We start from the raw sequence: 18,556 nt of genomic DNA, 5'->3' as shown, positions 1-18,556 counted from the left end.
AAATCAGTTTCTAGAGATCTAAACACAGCATGTGAAACCAGTACATGAATGAAACCAGTAGCTGGAACCGATGAGTTCTGCTGGGTTTTGGTGGGTTAAAGAGTGAAAAAGGAGCTTTTTGGTTCAGGTCCTGACAACTCACCAGACCCGGCGTTTAAACAGGCTGTCCTCCATCTACATCCTCCTCCTCCTCCTCATGCGGTCTGCTGCTCTCACTGGTTTTGTTCTGAAACACCAAAACACACCAGTTACACTGGAGCTGCTGTCCCCGTCCACCCTGTCCTCCATCTCTGCGTGGGCAGGGACACAACACGCGTAACATCCTGCAGCTTCCAGCTTCTCTACAGGAGAGCAGGTACATGAACACACATTCACTGCTAAGGTCTCTCTAAGTTACTGGAATGAGGTTTTTAATGATGCTGCAGATTAAATGAAAAATAAATAAAAATGTGAACGTTATGAGCAGAGCAGCAGTCTGGAACAGCTTCTTAACGAGCTGCTTTCACTAACGAGCATTTTCAGACCAACTTGGTCCATCTGAGTCTGTCTGAGCAGTTTTTAAACCCCAAACACGACTGGATGTATGTTTTTGACATAAAGTACATTTTGAATTAGAAAATCTTCTAATTTTATGAAAATACATTTAGCAAAATAAGAAAAAATTAAAAATACATTTAACTTTTTGTCTAAGACATCCCAGCTAATTTTGATCCAATGCAAACCAGTAAAAAGTTGAATATTCTGTAATTATCTCCAGTGGAGTTACACCGTTTTCCTAAAGACAAAGACAACTTGGACACTTTCATGTACGACACTAACGAGACTGTCAGGTCATGACTTGTGACTAATTTTAAATGTTTGTTTTTTCTCTCTCATATATGAAAAAGTTCATTCTTAAACGTGTTTATTAGTGATACACTGATACCAGTGTCAGCCAGTAATACGTGCCTGTACTCGTACTCGGTAATCCTAACAGTGTTCTGTTTCTACAGAACCCGATAAAAACAGGACTGTCAAATTCAACACGTTAATACGAAGATTCATCTGTGGAATTAAACCTTCATGAACAGAAACAACCGTTATTACTCTTCACACATTAACAACCAGAATTTGACATTGTGTTGGGGAGAAAAGCTGGTTTGGGGTATGTAGGTGTTTTCTTACAGCAATGAACTGAATCTACTAAAAATACTTTTTCCTCCTTGTTCATGAAGATTCTGACAGTTTTCCAGCCTCTCGTTTAGAGGACGCTGCGGGACAACACGTCATCACACATCAGCCAATCAGACGTCCCATCTGACTCTGGTCCACACTCCTTACCAGTCAGCCGTAATGGGATTAGTACTTATACTAGTGTTCAGTATCACCAAGTACTCAAATGCAAGTACTTGTACTTGGTTTGAAAAAATCGGTGCATCTCGAGTATTTAATTCATTTCTTGTAATAAAATTATCTGTTTGACTTTAAGATGTTCTGAATTTTGAGGCCCGCTTTGCTTTTTTTAGCGGCTGCAACATGTGCAGTTTGGTGTTTAGCTCAGCTGGTCGAGGGGCTGCTCACGTACAGAGACCACAGCTTTGTGGTACTCCTGGACGCAGGTTTGATTCCCAGCCTGGAGTCCTTTGCTGCACGCCACCCACTCAGCCTCCCTCTGACTCCTTCTCCTGTCTGACAGCCACATAATAAAGGCCACGGGGGCAGTTTAACCCCCAACTTTTTCCATTTAATTCCTGTTATAGGAGCCAAATATGGTTTGTTTCTTGTTCGGCCACTAGATCGTGCTGTGGGCTCATGTTTATAGTGGTGGATGGAGTTATAGGTAGAGTTCAGGGGCCAGTTGTTCAAAGTGTTTTTAAAGATTAACAAATCCAGATTACCAGAATGTAAAACAATGTGGGCTACCAGCCATGTAAAGACCAAGTAGAAGAGCTGATATGGGGCCACTTTAAGTGTTTTTTCAGTTTGAGCCAGACATAGAAATCATAAACATCCTCTTCTATTTATGATTGAAAGACTTCTCATCTGAGTCACAACAAATCATTTTTCAGGAACATCTTAAATAAAAAGGAGCAGTGTCCGTCTCTGTGACCATGTTAATGATGCATCTGAGCCCCATGATGAGGAACCAGACCAACCTCTGGTCTTCTGTCAGAATGAGGGACGGACTGGACGTGTAGTAAGGGATGAAACTAGTTAGTAACTAATTATTTTTACATAATTTTCTCTGATTATGCAGCGATGAATGACGGAAGAACAGATTATTTTATTTGTGTTACTGAATTTGTGTGGGGGTTTATTTCATGGGGACAAGATCATGTGGTTTTATTTCTGCTGTACTATGCTGGCAGGTTTAAAAGGGACCAAAACTGCTTCATCTACTTTATCACTGGGACACAGAACAAGTGCAAAATATAAATAAAAGCATAAGCACTGATTAAAAAGATTCTATTATTTGATCAAATCTAAAGTTTTACCACATTTTGTTCCTGAATCCACCTTGAAATCCTGCCCCTGTTGGGATCAGGACAATCCTGTTTTCTTGGGTCAAAGTTATTCAGGTCCAACTCATAAGCTTTAAACACAAACTGAAGTCTTCATCCAGATCACAACTAGGCTTGGATTACATGATCCAGTCCGACTTCAGAATCCTTCTTTCTCTATTGAACGAGCCGTTTTCAAGATTTGATCCAATCTGACAACCGAAATTTGATCAGATGACATCTGAACAACTGGCCCCAGGTGTTAGTCCAGGAGGCCACACCGGTGTTTGCAGGCTGTTGACGTTTAACCTGTGGACCTGCAGGAGGTTTGGACCCTGCACAGCAGCACTGGGACGGGTTTTATACCCATTTTGAAACTTCTCCATCTAACCTGCTTTAGACCCAGTGGACAAACTCCAGAAACTCGTCCATATAAACTCCGGGTTGTAACTCCAACACAGCTGATTGATGATCTGATGTCACAAAACATGGATGCCGAGTCAGGAAATACTGGGTTTCAGTCTTCGTTATAGAAGGCTCAGTAAAGATGCCATGATGTGTAAAAAAATAAATGTACCAACTTCAAACCCCAGAAATGAGTTTTAAAACCTACTTGGTATAATCTCCACCCACAGAAAGCCAGTAGAGTGATGAAGATGATGAAGACGACGGGACTAAGCTGTGCAGAGTGTTTATCTGTCAGATGGAGAAAAAAGAGAAACAGAAAATATTTAACAATCAGAGAAGTGATGAACGTAGATCACTGATTTTACACCACCAGTCACACTTCTCCACTTCTCCAGGGAAGTCTGGGCTTGTCTGCTTATGATGCTGCCCCCACAACCCCACCCTAGATGAGCAGTGAGAAAGGCCCATTTTGTCTGGAGGACTAAATCATTCATGCATGGTTCTAGTTTTATGTAATTAGCTATCTAAATGTTTTGAATTCTTTTATAGATACTCGTAGCCTTTATAGGACACTCTCTGAAATACTTGGTTATGTAAAGTTTCAGTCACAATGAAGTGTTACTGTGATGTTTGGGGATATTTCAGGACTATAAAACCTGATTATTTTTTTCTCGAACAGCAGTTCTGAAGATGCTAGTGCTAAGTACTAACAGTTTCTTGTCATGTTTGTATTGAGAGTCATTCTCAGTAAAGTATCTGGGTCGTAGCCTGATCTCTGCTGAATGGTGGGGAGAACTCGTTGTGGTTTGATAAGATCATGGAGCCGCATGCAAAGGCATTTTGTAGGACCAATGAAGTTATCAAATATGGCCACTTGCCCTGTAAAGGGTTGATAAAACACACTTGAACAGAATACTGTACTGTTTTGTGGATTTACTGAGTGGAATTGCAAGGAAAACAAGTAAAATCGACAGGATCTAGTAAAAACAAAAATCCCTTAAGACCCATTTAAGTTAACATTTTAGAACTGTACACTTAAAACCGATAGTGGATTATGCCACAGATGAATACCCATCAAATCAAAACAAGAACGGTTGCAAATATTTAGGTAGTACAACATTCTTTGCAATTATGACATCCATCAGTTTTTTATTTGTCAGGGACCAAGCAGTAAAAGCAGCGAGGACACAGAAAGTAATTTTAAAACCTGGGTTGTTATTGACCCAAAAATCCAAAAGGATGAGTAAACTAGCCAGCCATTAAAAGAGGTCAACTAAATTTAACCATACTCAAAAGTGTAACTTAAACAAAAGAAAACTTAACTGAGGGGAAAAACGGACACAATGACACAATGAGGGTAACTTATAGTGGTTGGGCCAAACCAAATAACACAAACAGGGGAAAACAAAATGGAAAACAATAACTAGGCAAAGACTCCAAACTAACTAAACTTGAAACCCTGCCCATGATCCAGCAGCACATGGTAGAGCCTGACGAGCCGGCGCCCCGATTTAAAGCCTTTCATCACTCAGGACATGAAGCTTGCGCCACCACGGCAACTCAAAACAAGAAAAAACATATTAAAGCACATAAACGTCCACTGTTGATACGTGTGCACTCCAAATCATCAATGCAAGGTAAAACATGAACGAGTCTTACTGCATTGAAATAAACACATCCATGAAGGTGTTAAAGTAAAAGTTTTGATTTCATCTGATCAATGAAAGACTCCTCACGCCACACTCGCTCAACAGTTATTGTTGTAAGCGCGTCAGTGACGAAGTCGCACCAGTCCAATCCAGTGATTGCCAGCTGACCCTCTACCTGCCAGTAGTAAAGATGTGAACGCCTCAGACTTGCGTGGCCGTCCTGAACCTTGAGGTAAGCAACCTGGGACACATAATTTTTCATACAGCTTTTTACCTCTACCAGTCCAAATTAAGGTGATTCTGATGGGTCATACACCCTGCCATCTGGACTTGCCCCAAGATATGATGTGTCGGGGCAAATGATGAATCCAACAGGAAGCACGTTGACCCTCATCAGCTCAGCTCTGAATCCATCTGGACTGGTCTCTGGTTCCAGCCTCTTTTTCATAAGACATTCCCAGTGACACTTGCAGAGACTAAAGATGCATGAGCTGACTGAGTGTGGGCACAATACACACCTGGAGAAGACGTTTCAGCATCAAAGTAAGAGCAGGAAAGTCTGAAGCCATGTGGTGCAGCATGATGCCACCGCAGGACTTCTCAGGTGGGCACTGGTAAGACATTGGTGAGCCATGTGGCACAGGCTCTAATTTGGATGGTACAAGCTCCAGAGTTGAGACCATCTAAAACGGGAGCTATGCGTGGTTGGGACTCCAGTTGGCATAGTTTTTCTCCCGCTGCCATGATGCCTGGATCAGGAAGTGGTCCTACAAACACATGAATAATCACAATAAGTTACGACAAAGGAAACATTACAAGCATGAAAACATTAAGAACCGATAAATTATACCTGTGTAAGCTCTGTAAAGTGTGGACTGCAGACATTTCCCACAGTTTTGGGCTTTCGCACCACTACCTCACTGGCAGGTTCAGAATGGATCCCCTTACAAGGAATAAACAGAAAAATATGTCAAATAAACTAAAAAATAAATAAATAAAAGGACAGGTGAGCAATTTGGTAGGACGCGGAAGGACAGATTTGTGAGAGATTTTTACTTAACTTACCAATACTAATAATTGGTAGAGGTTTAGCCTGTTTTTTTTTTTAAATTACCAACAAATAATATTCCAAACAAGTTAGGAGAGAAAAAGTATATTGGACACAAGTAACACTGAGAGGCACTGAGCCAAAGGTACTAATAATATACAGGCAGGAATACGAGGAGCACAGTGGACTTCTAAACTTGCAGTCACTCTGTGGTCAATATTTAGGTCGAAAAGTGACAAAATAACAACTTTAATAATTTCTCTGATTTCCTTGCTGCATGCTCTGGGTTAGCCCCGCCCACTGAGTTTGAGGGCTGGGTTGACAGATAAAATAAATTTATGATGCTCTGCAACACAGGACCATGAAATAATTAATGTTTTTACATACATTCAATTATATTTTAATGAATTAATGATACATAAAACAATGTATTTAATTATCATTTTAATTATTTATTGACACATTTAAGTAATTATTTAATGATATATTTAGTTATTTGTGCTTATTTTTAATAATTTTGTGGATACACAAAGTTGTAATTCCTCCTCCATTTGCTTTCTAAATTGGTAAAGGATTCTTAACGTACAACCTGTCACCTTGTATTACAAGCTGTTTACTAATAAGTGTTCTGCTGGCCTTCTCTTGTCCAGATGATACCCCTCTGGAGTGAAACCTGGTCTGGGTTTGGGTGTCCTCTCTGTCCTAATATTAAGATTGCAGGTGATGGTGATCGAGAGGCGCCTAAGGAACCACACTGCAACTGCAGTACATTTCCAGTGTGTGTTGATAAGAAGTATTAGTTTCTGTTCTTATACATTTTACATGTAACCATTATGCTGAATTGGTATTGTAGTGGAAATTTTATTATCAAAGATCACACACTAAGTGAGAATCAAACAAAGTGTTTTTATTAAGAGCTGATCAGCAAAGTGAGAGTCACACAGTCAAACAGCTTTGGCTGAGTGAGTTCAGAGAGATACACATGGGCTTGGTTTTCACAGACTCGCATGACATGATAGCATCAGTCCTCAGAACCCGCTCAAACTGGTTTTTAACACACTTCTCTCTTCTCCTTGATGACTTACAGAGTTTGTGAAGAACACGGATAAAAAGTGCTAACAGTAATGTGCCAAATGTTTGCAGGGTACAACTCGTTCTACTCAGTGAAAAGTATACGGCCATGGTTTTAACACAAAGTGCAAGATTACATGTCTCATCTAAATATCACACAAGTTTAAGAGTTATATGTATAATTTTCCATTACAGTATATTTGTTATTGCTTGTGTACGGCTGTCATATTTTAACTGTTGTTATTTGCTTTGAGTTCTATTACAATCACTTCAGATTGTCCTCATTTAGTCCTACTTATCTTACTCCAGGACTCCATAGTCAAGACTAACTCAACCAAATTTAAACTATATTCATGGAAACCAGTTAAACATTCCACTTTAAATAGTTTGGATTAAGTACTACTCGTGTATTAAGTCGTTTTTGTGCAGGATGCCAGTAATATAAACATTATTAAACTATTTCACTGTTAATAATTACATCATCTATCATTGATTACATGTTCACCCTTTACTTTTGGCTTTCAGACATTGCATGATGATGTGATGAATGGAAAGACACGTTCCAACAGACTGTATCTGTAGCAGAATCCATCTCTCTCTCCAGCTAAAACAGCACCTAAAGCTAAGGGCGCTGAGTTTAAGTGACCAGCAGGTAAACGTTATCAGTCACGTGTATGTATGTGTGTTCACATCTATACCGTATTTAAATATGGATTATTTAATTTGCACTTTTTTCCAACAGATCTTTGAGCTACTGAGGGTGATTGAGGAGGTCTCGGGTCTAGGAGTCAGGATAAGGAAAGGGGAGATCAAGCTTCTAGACTTCGTGTTTGATGTCATGCTCCCAGAGGTAATATGGTTCGTTTTGCTGGCTTGGGAAATGGGAGTAAATTATTGGTTGAGTTTGGTCAGTATTTTTTTCATTTGAATCTTGTAAAACAAAAAAAAAAAAAAAAAAAAAAAAAGGAATTCTTTAGAGCAGCGATTCCCAACCCTGGTCCTCAAGGCACACTATCCTGCAGGTCTTAGATGTGTCCCTGCTATGATACACCTGATTCAAACTCATGGCTCATTAGCAGACTTGTGCAGAACTTGTCAGAGATCCATTTAATGTAAAGCAGGTGTGTTGCAGCAGGGAAACATTTAAGACCTGCAGGATGCTGTGCCTTGAGGACCAGGGTTGGGAATCACTGCTTTAGAGCACCACAAGGTATGATTGGATCTTTGAACTGTTTTTCAGATCCTGATAAGCATCCTGGAGGATGAGAAAATAAAGACTGACTCAGCTACAAGCTACAACTTTTTGTTCATCACATAACGCTTAATCATTATGTGATCCCTATGACCATGCCACCTCCAGCAAGCAAACAGTACGGTTAAGTTTGAGTACATTTATGTTTCAGGCCGTCGTGTCTGGTGAGAAGCAGCCCCACTTTGAATTTACAAAAAGTGGGTTCCAGTATTGTTTGATGACCAGCAGTTGGACAGGATAGTTAAGTACCTGACAGGCTTCCTTCATAACTGTGAAAAGTCTCAGATGAAGTCTCCACCATGCTGTCCTATGACAAGCTTAAATACATCCTTGTTGTGATGTTGCCAGAGGTTAGTCAATAGGTGTCTTTTTAAATGTAGAGGTATGAGCATAATAACACTGACAATAATATGGATGCATAATCGGGATATGATACCTGTAACAAAGGTGACAGTAAAGGCCTTGGAAGAAATAAGGAACATGACAACAAAAGACGCAGTGGCAGAGGTTGATCATGGACCACTGGATGAGAGGTTAGTGAAACATTTAAATGTCCTTTAAAAAAAAGCCCAAAATCTCTGTCAAAAAATATGAAAAGATGATTTCTTTTTCAGGTGTGGGCTTGTGTAAAAATGATCCAATAAAGGTTTCTTAAATCAGATTCACCTGTGTTTTTCAGATTCAGTAGACTCTGTAGAAAAATCTAGGACAGGGTTGACCTGAATCAGTGTGATATTATAACATCTGGACCAGGTCTTATGGGTAAAAACGGCAGAAAAATGAGTGAAATCTGCCTTTATTGCATTTTCACAAATCACAAGCTATGTTTCACAAATCACAAACTATGTTTTTCAGATTCAGTAGGCTCTGTAGAATAATCTAAGACAGGTTTGACGGCACTGAGTATCAATAAAACGGAGGGTTAAGGGTCCCTTAAAATGTCCCTTAACTAGCGAGGCTGCGCGAATCTTGGGCTGAAGACAAGACACAAGACAAGCAGGTGCTCCCTCTGGAGAGAGAGGAAATGGAGGAGGATATGGGATAAGCTTTGTGCCACTGGGGAGCAAATCTGAATTCTTTATATTTGAATTTGAATCATTCAATTTGAATCTGAATATGCCTTTTTGAATAATTGCTTTAAAAAACTGAATCCAAATGACCATATTTGATATTGAATCTTTGTTTTTTTAAATGTGTATATTGGTAAAGTTGAAACTTTTGTATTTGAAAAATTCAGATCTGAAATTCAAATTCAGATCTGAAATTCAAATTCAGATCTAAAATTCAAATTCAGATCTGAAATACAAACTTTTGCGCCACACATCCGGGACCTAACGTGAGGCAAAACTAGTCGATCGCAGATGGAGTAACGTCAGTTTTGTGCAGTTGTTTTCAATGACTACAAGCAGAGGGTGGCGGCGGGGAGAGAGAGAGAGAGAAATGGAGAAACGCTAAGATCCAGGCCAGCCACTCGCTACAACGGCAGTTACCGTTCCTGTAATGGCACTTGCCGTTTCTGTAGCGGTAGTTACCGTTTCCTCAACGGTCTCAGCGGTTTGCTGTGGGCTGGTTGCAGACTTTTCACATTAGTGGTAACTCCTAATACAAGAAAAATATGCGTAGGTTTGCGCAGATTAATCTGCACCTCAAGTGACGTACATACACCATGTAAGCTATAACGGGCCAGCTTTTTTTTGCAATGGTTTGGAAACATTTTAGTAATATCGCTTATTGATAAAAAAAAAAATGCTGGGATAGGCTCCAGCTCACCCGCGACCCGAAATGGAATAAGCGGTCAAGATAATGTCAAGCCCCTTCATTGTACTTCTGTCTGCGACCTTCATATGCCAGAGGAGGGCGCAACCTGCAAGCTGCTTTCACAACGATGCACCGTCACAGATGTGATCTGGCGTGTCTGCAGCCCGGCGAGTTTCTGTTGCCACGGTTACCAACTAGCGTTAAAACAACAATTTACAACAGTAAGGCTATTTGACCGGAACTTCTTTTATAGGTGTCCATATGGACACCCTACAGCCAAATAAGAATCGAGTATTCACCCAGACCATTCATGTTTTCATCACACAAAACAACTAAATGATGTCCCAAATACAAAACGGACTTAATCTTCCAAGGTTGCGCCCTCCTCTGGCATATGAAGGTCGCAGACAGAAGTACAATCAAGGGGCTTGATCTTCAGCCCGCATGATGGTTATTGCATTGATTATTTAATATCAAAATGGAACAGATCTGGAAAGTTACTATATATATATATATATATATATATATATATATATATATATATATATATATATATATATATATATATATATATATATATATAGTATATTTTATGTGTTAACAATAAACGTATCATTATTTTTTTTATCATCCATCCATTATCTTGACCGCTTATTCCATTTCGGGTCGCGGGTGAGCTGGAGCCTATCCCAGCATTTTTTTTTTTTTTATCAATAAGCGATATTACTAAAATGTTTCCAAACCAATGCAAAAAAAAGCTGGCCCGTTATAGCTTACATGGTGTATGTACGTCACTTGAGGTGCAGATTAATCTGTGCAAACCTACGCATATTTTTCTTGTATTAGGAGTTACCACTAATGTGAAAAGTCTGCAACCAGCCCACAGCAAACCGCTGAGACCGTTGAGGAAACGGTAACTACCGCTACAGAAACGGCAAGTGCCATTACAGGAACGGTAACTGCCGTTGTAGCGAGTGGCTGGCCTGGATCTTAGCGTTTCTCCATTTCTCTCTATCTCTCTCTCCCCGCCGCCACCCTCCCCTCGCCCTCCTTCTGCTTGTAGTCATTGAAAACAACTGCATAAAACTGTAGTTACTCCATCTGCGATCGACTAGTTTTGCCTCACGTCAGGTCCCGGATGTGTGGCACAAAAGTTTGAATTTCAGATCTGAATTTGAATTTCAGATCTGAATTTTTCAAATACAAAAGTTTCAACTTTACCAATATACACATTAAAAAAAACAAAGAATCAATATCAAATATGGTCATTTGGATTCAGTTTTTTAAAGCAATTATTCAAAAAGGCATATTCAGATTCAAATTGAATGATTCAAATTCAAATACTAGAAAATTTCAAAGAAATTTTGATGGGTGCCAATGCGCCGGTCGCCCCGCCGCCCCCCTGGCGCGCCGGCTGTGCGGCCGCCGCGAGGGAGCCAGCCGGCGCGAGGGAGACGGCGCGAGACGGAGGCAAACCCGCCCGCGAACGTGATGCCATTAAATATCCCGTACGGCCACTAGATGGCGCTGCAATCGCCGCGCATGCACGAGCGTGCTCGGATCGGGTGTCAGATGAAAACTGCCAAATATCTGCGTGATCGGAAAATCTGCAGAAATCAGGTGGCCACTAGGTGGCGCTGTAGTCATTGTTCATGTGCAGAAATGTTTACATAGGGACTTTCAATAAAACTGGCAAGTTTCAAGTTCTTTGCTCAAGACAGTCCAGAGTTAGAGTCACTTCATTTTAGCGGCGGGGGGGGGGGGGGGGGGGGGGGGGGGGGGTGTGGACATCTAGGTGTGTCCAGGATAGAAAGGTCATAGAGAAAAAGAAGTTTAACCTTTGCATGATTGCAAAATCTGCAGATTGACAGGTATGAAAGGGCTAAACAGTGGCTCTTTGTAATGACAGCAGCTGAGAGTGCTACCATGGCAAATATGCCCTTTCTCCCAAAGGAGCAGACAGCCACACATGTAGGGGCTCATACTCGCACAGAGACAGGCTGCTGTAGAGCACAGGGAAGTCACTGTCTGCAAGCCTCCGAACTTCTTGCTGCTGAAAGCAAACCGTAATACATATGAAAATAATTCTTTCACCGTTGCGTGCAGGAGGCTTTGAGGAACAAGAGGATATAAGTCTTGTCACTGTACTGCAAACAGAACTTAAATGGCAGCAGTTGTAAAACATGGCTGCATCTCAGCAGAGTCAATGGGAATTTTGCATGGGGAGAAAAGACTTTGGGTCTTTCTGAGCCTCATAGCTCCAAATCTGTACGTCCTAGCCCAAAATGAGCTCCTGATAAATTGAAGCCAACAAAAAAACCTACGTTTTGATGTAAAAAACTCTGGCCGTGAGAGAACTTTGTTTAAGCATGTCTTGTAGAAGCAAAAGCTTGAGTGGAGGAGAGTGGAGCAGAGAGAGAGGAGTTTGGCACTTTTTGCTAAAACTGAAACAGTGATTGTGAACAAACTGTTAGAGATATGAAACCCTTCACACCAGTCATAGATTTATCTTTCGTGACCCGTTTAAACTTTGAATGGTGTTTCTAGGTGAATGTATGGCTGAGCTGTAGGCTTCCAAAGAGACCTATGTTTTTGGGCTGATCTGACCCAAATCCCATTCATTCCTATGTCATACCACACATGCCCCCGATCGAGACGCACAGTTTGATGTAACTTTTGTGGGGGTAGAGGCAAAGCTGTAGGAGGAGATAGCCGCCAAAGTCCGGGCGGAAACGGAATAATAAAAAGCGGAATAAACGCAGAGCGATAGTAATATGTTGGCAATGCCTTACAGCATTGGCATCTTACAGCCAGCATTGGTACCGATAATAAAGAATCAGATTCGCTCCCCAGTGGCACAAACCTTATCCCATACGAGGAGAAGGAGGTAGGGGACAAGGAGGAGAAAATGCCTCCGCCCACTCACTCGCATACATCTCTTCACAGACACTGAAGGTGCACACTTTCTCAGCACTCTATCCACCCTGTAAGTATTACTGTCTGTTTGCATTTATTTCATTTTCTGTAGATATAAAAGGGTTCTTATAGCTTTTATGTATGTTATATTTTATTTTTACTTGTATATATACTTGCCTGTAATATTTGTATTTTCTTATTTATGTGTGCTTCGGCTGAGATATTCTTCAAAAACTCGTTATGCTTGCATAGTGAAAATAAAATCAATCTAAATCATGATAGTTGTACTAAACAGAGTTATTAGCACTAAACAGGTCGGGATATTTTCTCGATTTTTTTTAGTTTAGCCGGTGTATTCATGGTGAAGTGTGAGAACAAAAGTTCCTCACCTTAGACAGCTTAGTTCTGTCGCTGAATCTTTCCTCGGTCAGGTTTGAAATGGCTGAGATCGTCACTGTGCTAAGAAGTTTGTCATGAATGACAACATGGATGTTGCTGTGTTTCTCGTTCTTGCTGTGAGTGTCCATGATAACTCACAGCTCTCAACTCACAGCGGCTGCTGCACCTCTACGTCACGAAAAGTTCACTTCGCCATTTTGACTTCGAAGTGTGACGTCTATGTTTCGTCTAGAATCCAAGACAATATCTTAAACGTGTTTTTTACTCCCAGAGGTGGATGTAAAAACTCAAAAATCTTGAAAAGAAAACCCCACAAAATATCGAAGCAACAGGAGTAGAAGAAGAGAGGACGCTTCCAGTGTTTACAACTTGAAAAGCGACAATCCACAACAGAAAGTCAAATACCGGTCACGGACATGAATTAAATCAGACATTTTCGAAGATAACACTTCCAGAAGCCAAAGGTTGGATATTAAATGAAAACCAAAAACGCAAAGAAACGTCGACGCTGCTTTTCCTGCGAACGAGGTGGAGGAAGTACACACAGCGCGTGCGCAACTGAAACCTAGCCGTGACGTCAAAACAGTGAAGCCTGTGCTCCACCCGCAGACTGCTGCAGCTCAAAGTGGTTCAGAGATACTCAGAAGTCTTCCACAGGGTCTGAAATATGTTCACAGCTGCCTCACCTGGTCCATTTTCAGTAGCTGAATGAGTCTGAAGTGCAACCAATAAAGTTTAAAACAGTGAAATAACAGTAAGAAAGATGGAAAAACAGAGTAATGGACTATTTAGTTAATAACATGAGAGCTAAGTGAGAAAAAGCTGAATTAACAGGCCACTGACCCATAAGTAACAGCTCAACAGGTGGCATCTTTTAATGTACATGTGTCCTGAGTTTCAGCTGTTTTTCTGTAAACATACAGACATGTAAACACAAACATGTACAAACCTGCTAGGAGCAAATCACTGCTTATTATTCATTAAATGAAATTCTGCTTTATTTGTTCGGCAGCAGTTCATGACAAAGTCATGACAAGGTTTTACAGATAAAGGTAAATTACAATCCAATTATGTGGATCCACATCCATCTAATTTATTATAACTGTATAAATCTGACTTCCTGGTTACCTGTTAACTGAAGGCTTTGTCCCCCATTCTACTTTTCCACAAGTAAACCTGCAGTCTGAGGGAGAGTTTGTGTTGTTCCACTGTCTCTGGTGGAGACTAGATAGATGGACAGACAGCTGAACAAATTTTTTGTCTGCATCAGTCAAAGATCTGCAACCTAAAATCTAATAATAAAATAAAAGAATAATCAAAAGAATAATCAGAATAGAATAAAATTTTATTGCCATTGTCAGTGAAAGTTTCACAAACTAGGATTTTTTCTTGGTGCAATGGTGTAACATGGAACATACACTAGTACCTTATGCGGTATTTTCCTCCAATATAAAACACAATATACACGTAACAACAAACACTAGTGTGGGATGGTAAATGTTAATGTAGCCTCCTGCCTGAGGGGAGAGGGACAAACCCATGGTGTCCAGGATGAGGAGGGTCAGCTGCAATCCGACCTGCACGACCCCGGGTCCTGGAGACATACAGGTACTGGAGAGATGGGAGCCTGCAGCCAATCACCTTCTCAGTGGCACTCTCAATGCGCTGCAGTCTGTGCCGGTCCCTGGCAGTGGCTCCAGCGTACCACACGGTGATGGAGGAGGTGAGGATGGACTCAATGATGGCCGTGTAGAACTGTACCAACATCTTGACGGGCAGCTTGATTTTCCTCAGCTGCCACAGGAAGAACATCCTCTGCTGGGCCTTTTTGATGAGGGAGCAGATGGTCGGCTCCTTCTTGATGTCCTGGGTGATGGTGGTGCTCAGGAAACTGAAGGCGTCCACAGTGGAGATGGGACAGTCAGTGAGGACGAGGGGGGACGGTGGGGCTGTGATCTTCCTGACGTCCATGATCATCTCCACTGTCTTCTGGGTGTTCAGCTCCAGGTTGTTGTGGCTGCACCAGGACACCAGCCGGTCCACGTCCTTTCTGTAGACAGACTCATCATTGTCTGAGATGAGCCCGATGAGGGTGGTGTCGTCTGCAAACTTGATTAGTTTTACGGACTGATGGCTTCCAGCTGTTGGTGTATAAGGAGAAGAGCAAGGGGGAAAAGCCATGAGGGGATCCAGTGCTGATGATGAGACAGACTTCCCCAGCAGAACATGTTGGCTCCGGTCTGTTAGGAAGTCACACTTGTAAATAAGACAATAAATAGCCCTGAAACAGCCTTTCAAGGGGTAATTACAACCTTTCAGTACATTTTAGTTTCAGCTGCTTCCTTATGTTCATCATTTCAGCCCAATTTCACAAAACATGTTGAACATGTGTAAATACTCACTGATGGCAGCTGTTCAGTATGTTTACTGATTAGCTGCCTTAGTATTAAATTATCCACCTGTCAGCTTAATACAGCACATTATATTAATCTACCTTTTCTAAGAGCTTACCATGAAAGGACCCAATATATTTAAAGTTAAAGTACATCCAGTAGTTTTATGTTTGGGCTGATGGGAGATATAACGGTAGACTACTGTAAGAAAACACAGCAACATAGAGCAGGAGGAGGTTTTTATACCAGGATCATTAAACAGTCATTAATGAAGCTGAGTGAGTAACAGTCAAGGAAAATCTCATCCTGTGAATATTACTGTCTTTCTGTGAATATTACTGTCTTTCTGTGAATATTAATGTCTTTCTGTGAATATTACTGTCTTTCTATGAATATTACTGTCTTTCTGTGAATATTACTGTCTTTCTGTGAATATTAATGTCTTTCTGTGAATATTAATGTCTTTCTGTGAATATTACTGTCTTTCTGTGAATATTACTGTCTTTCTGTGATTATTACTGTCTTTCTGTGAATATTACTGTCTTTCTGTGAATATTACTGTCTTTCTGTGAATATTACTGTCTTTCTGTGAATATTACTGTCTTTCTGTGAATATTACTGTCTTTCTGTGATTATTACTGTCTTTCTGTGAATATTACTGTCTTTCTGTGAATATTACTGTCTTTCTGTGAATATTACTGTCTTTCTGATAGTTTGATCAAACATTAATAACAGCATTTTTATTCTTTTGATCTAAATGAGAACCTAATTCATGTTCAGTACAACCTAAATGTTGTATTTTGTATAAATTAAAGGACACTTCTGAAATATTTTGGAGAACAGTCTGCTGCCAGCCAGGATGAAGATCTCCCTCCTCATCATCACCGGTGGGATTTTCCTGACTTTGATTCGTCGCTGTAGCGCTACTCAGGTGTGTTTGCACTGGTGCATAAGACTTTACTTTTGTAAATATTTATGTTTCTGCTGTGTGTGTGTGTGTGTGTGTGTGTGGAAGAGAGTCACATCTACCTCTGACATCTCCCAAATTTCCCTGAGGGCTCTCCAAAGGGATTAATAAAGTATTTCTATTCTATACAACAGTACCTACAGTCAGTTTACTGCATCAGTTATTAACAAGGACACATTCCTCACACACAGGGAATACCAAGGATAACTTCTCCACCTACAGGCCATGAGAACATCCTCCACCCACTTCCACACACCTTCACGTCCACATTCAGAACTTTTTACTATGATCTATTTCTAACATGAACTAGAAAACACCTGTAACACTGAGGAGCAGAAAGGAAAGAAATGAGGTGGAATCAGTCAGTAAGATTTAGAGTTTTTATTGTTTCTTCCTGTAAAATGAATCTTAACGACTAAATGAAGTTTACAGAAAAGTTCCAGTAGAAGGTTGGACAGAGACTCCAACAACAAATCAGACGCTGGATCCAAAGATGGAGAACCAGATTTAACTCAGTTCTTTATGTTTCCAGATGCCTCAGCTCATCTGTTATAAAACCTCTGATCCAAACATCACTGATGTGGATCAGCTGTACGATGCGGATGATGACAACGGTTATCTGTGGAAAGGTCCAGTTCATCCCTGCTCCTCCATCCGCCCACCATCACCTTCCGAGTGTGTGGTGTGTTATCAGCAGGTCGTCTACGCTGTTTGTTCCAATCAGACAGAAAACAGAACTCTGGTGATGGAGGGAAAAGACAAACGAATCCACATTTCAGAGAGCAGTAAGAGCTGAACTTTTACTTCTTTATTAAAATCTCAGATTCTTCTAGAAGTCTTTAAGAAGGTTTAATGACACCATGAGACTCCATCCTAAAGTCAGATGAAGTCATTCATGATAATTCTTCTACAATATGTGAATAAAGATGAAGATGATTGTTTTAATGAAGCTGAAAGCTCTACATGGCTGTTAACACTGGGTTTCATTTCAGAGTGTCCCATCTTTCTGGATGATGGTGAGTTTCTTCTTCTTTCTTTCTGCTCTTTATGACCTGAGTGTTTCATTCCTGGAGCATCTAATCCTGACTGTTCACAGGAACATGTGGAAGAGTTTTATCACATTGTTTCTGTCTCATCAGCTGATGATACGTCTTCATTTATGACTCCAACAGCTTCTCCAAATACGACAACTTTTCCAAATACGACAACTTTTCCAAATACAACAACTTCTCCAAATACAACAACTTTTCCAAATATAACAAGTTTTCTAAATATGACAGGTTCTCAACTGTGGTGGCTGCTCCTCCTCGTTCTACCCATCATCATCATCATCATCATCGCTGTGGTGGTTTACAATCGTGGGAAAATCTCCCGATTCATCAGGAAGTTTAGAGGGTTTGTATTATTAAATGAGTCCAGTAGGATCTTTGTGGTTTATGTGAACCTGCTGGATTTCTCATTAATCAGATTTCTGTGTAACTTTGGTTTCTCCATCTCCATCAAACATTTGTTTTCATGTGTGACAAACTAATCCTCCACCTGTTGATCTTTTCCAGTCTGATCATGTTTATTATAACCCTGATGTGAGGAAGGTGAATGAGTGATGAGTTGATGTTGGACCTCTGTTGTCTTCCAGGATGAGACCAGTTGACACCGATGAGCCGGGACGTGTTGCTGATACTGAAGTCTGAAGTTCCCCTCCAAACATTCAAAGTTAGTTTACACTGAAACTGAAATGTTTTTAGATTTTACTTGAAAATGTCCTAAAAACCTGTTTTCCCCTTGAAGACGTCACTGGATAGGTTATATGACACAGATTTACCTATGAACCTTCTGATAGCCAACAATGACCCACCTTCTTCATCCTTCTCTCTGTTGAGTCCATTAGTGCTGAGTGTGAGTAAATAAAGGCTCCATCCTGGGCCCACTGCATCTACATGCTGTCTTATAAAAACCAGACTTTCAGCATCACATTGAGAAGGTTGTGAAGTCATCCTGCTGCTCCAGTCCTCACTAAGACCAAGAAAGCCGATCCTATAACTCCAGTCCTCAAATGATGTCACAATCCTGCTGTTAGTTTACATAAAACACTGAATGGTTTATGACCAAATTACTTCAGGACCTTCTGGTTTATTGTGAACCAACCAGATCCTTCAGGTCATCAGGGTCAGGTCTACTTTCTGTTCCCAGAGTCAGAACTAAGCGTAGAGAGGAA

The 18,556-nt window shown here is 40.7% G+C and overlaps 1 long non-coding RNA gene across 1 annotated transcript in view; it reads right to left on the bottom strand.

The window, feature by feature from the left end:
* The window catches only part of LOC121653711, a 15,578-nt gene extending 2,058 nt beyond the window's left edge, over window positions 1–13,520 (bottom strand). The window contains exons 1-5 of the long non-coding RNA XR_006012841.1: window positions 12,972–13,520; window positions 5,388–5,480; window positions 5,056–5,304; window positions 3,094–3,176; window positions 143–226 (exon numbers count right to left, since the gene is read on the bottom strand). This is a non-coding gene — a long non-coding RNA (uncharacterized LOC121653711). The remainder of the gene's footprint in view (window positions 1–142; window positions 227–3,093; window positions 3,177–5,055; window positions 5,305–5,387; window positions 5,481–12,971) is intronic.
* Between the last annotated feature and the right edge of the window lie 5,036 nt (window positions 13,521–18,556).

This window comes from Melanotaenia boesemani, chromosome 14, assembly GCF_017639745.1.
Source record: "Melanotaenia boesemani isolate fMelBoe1 chromosome 14, fMelBoe1.pri, whole genome shotgun sequence".
NCBI classification, from domain to species: domain Eukaryota; kingdom Metazoa; phylum Chordata; class Actinopteri; order Atheriniformes; family Melanotaeniidae; genus Melanotaenia; species Melanotaenia boesemani.
This window is presented reverse-complemented; position numbering and strand designations above follow the sequence as displayed.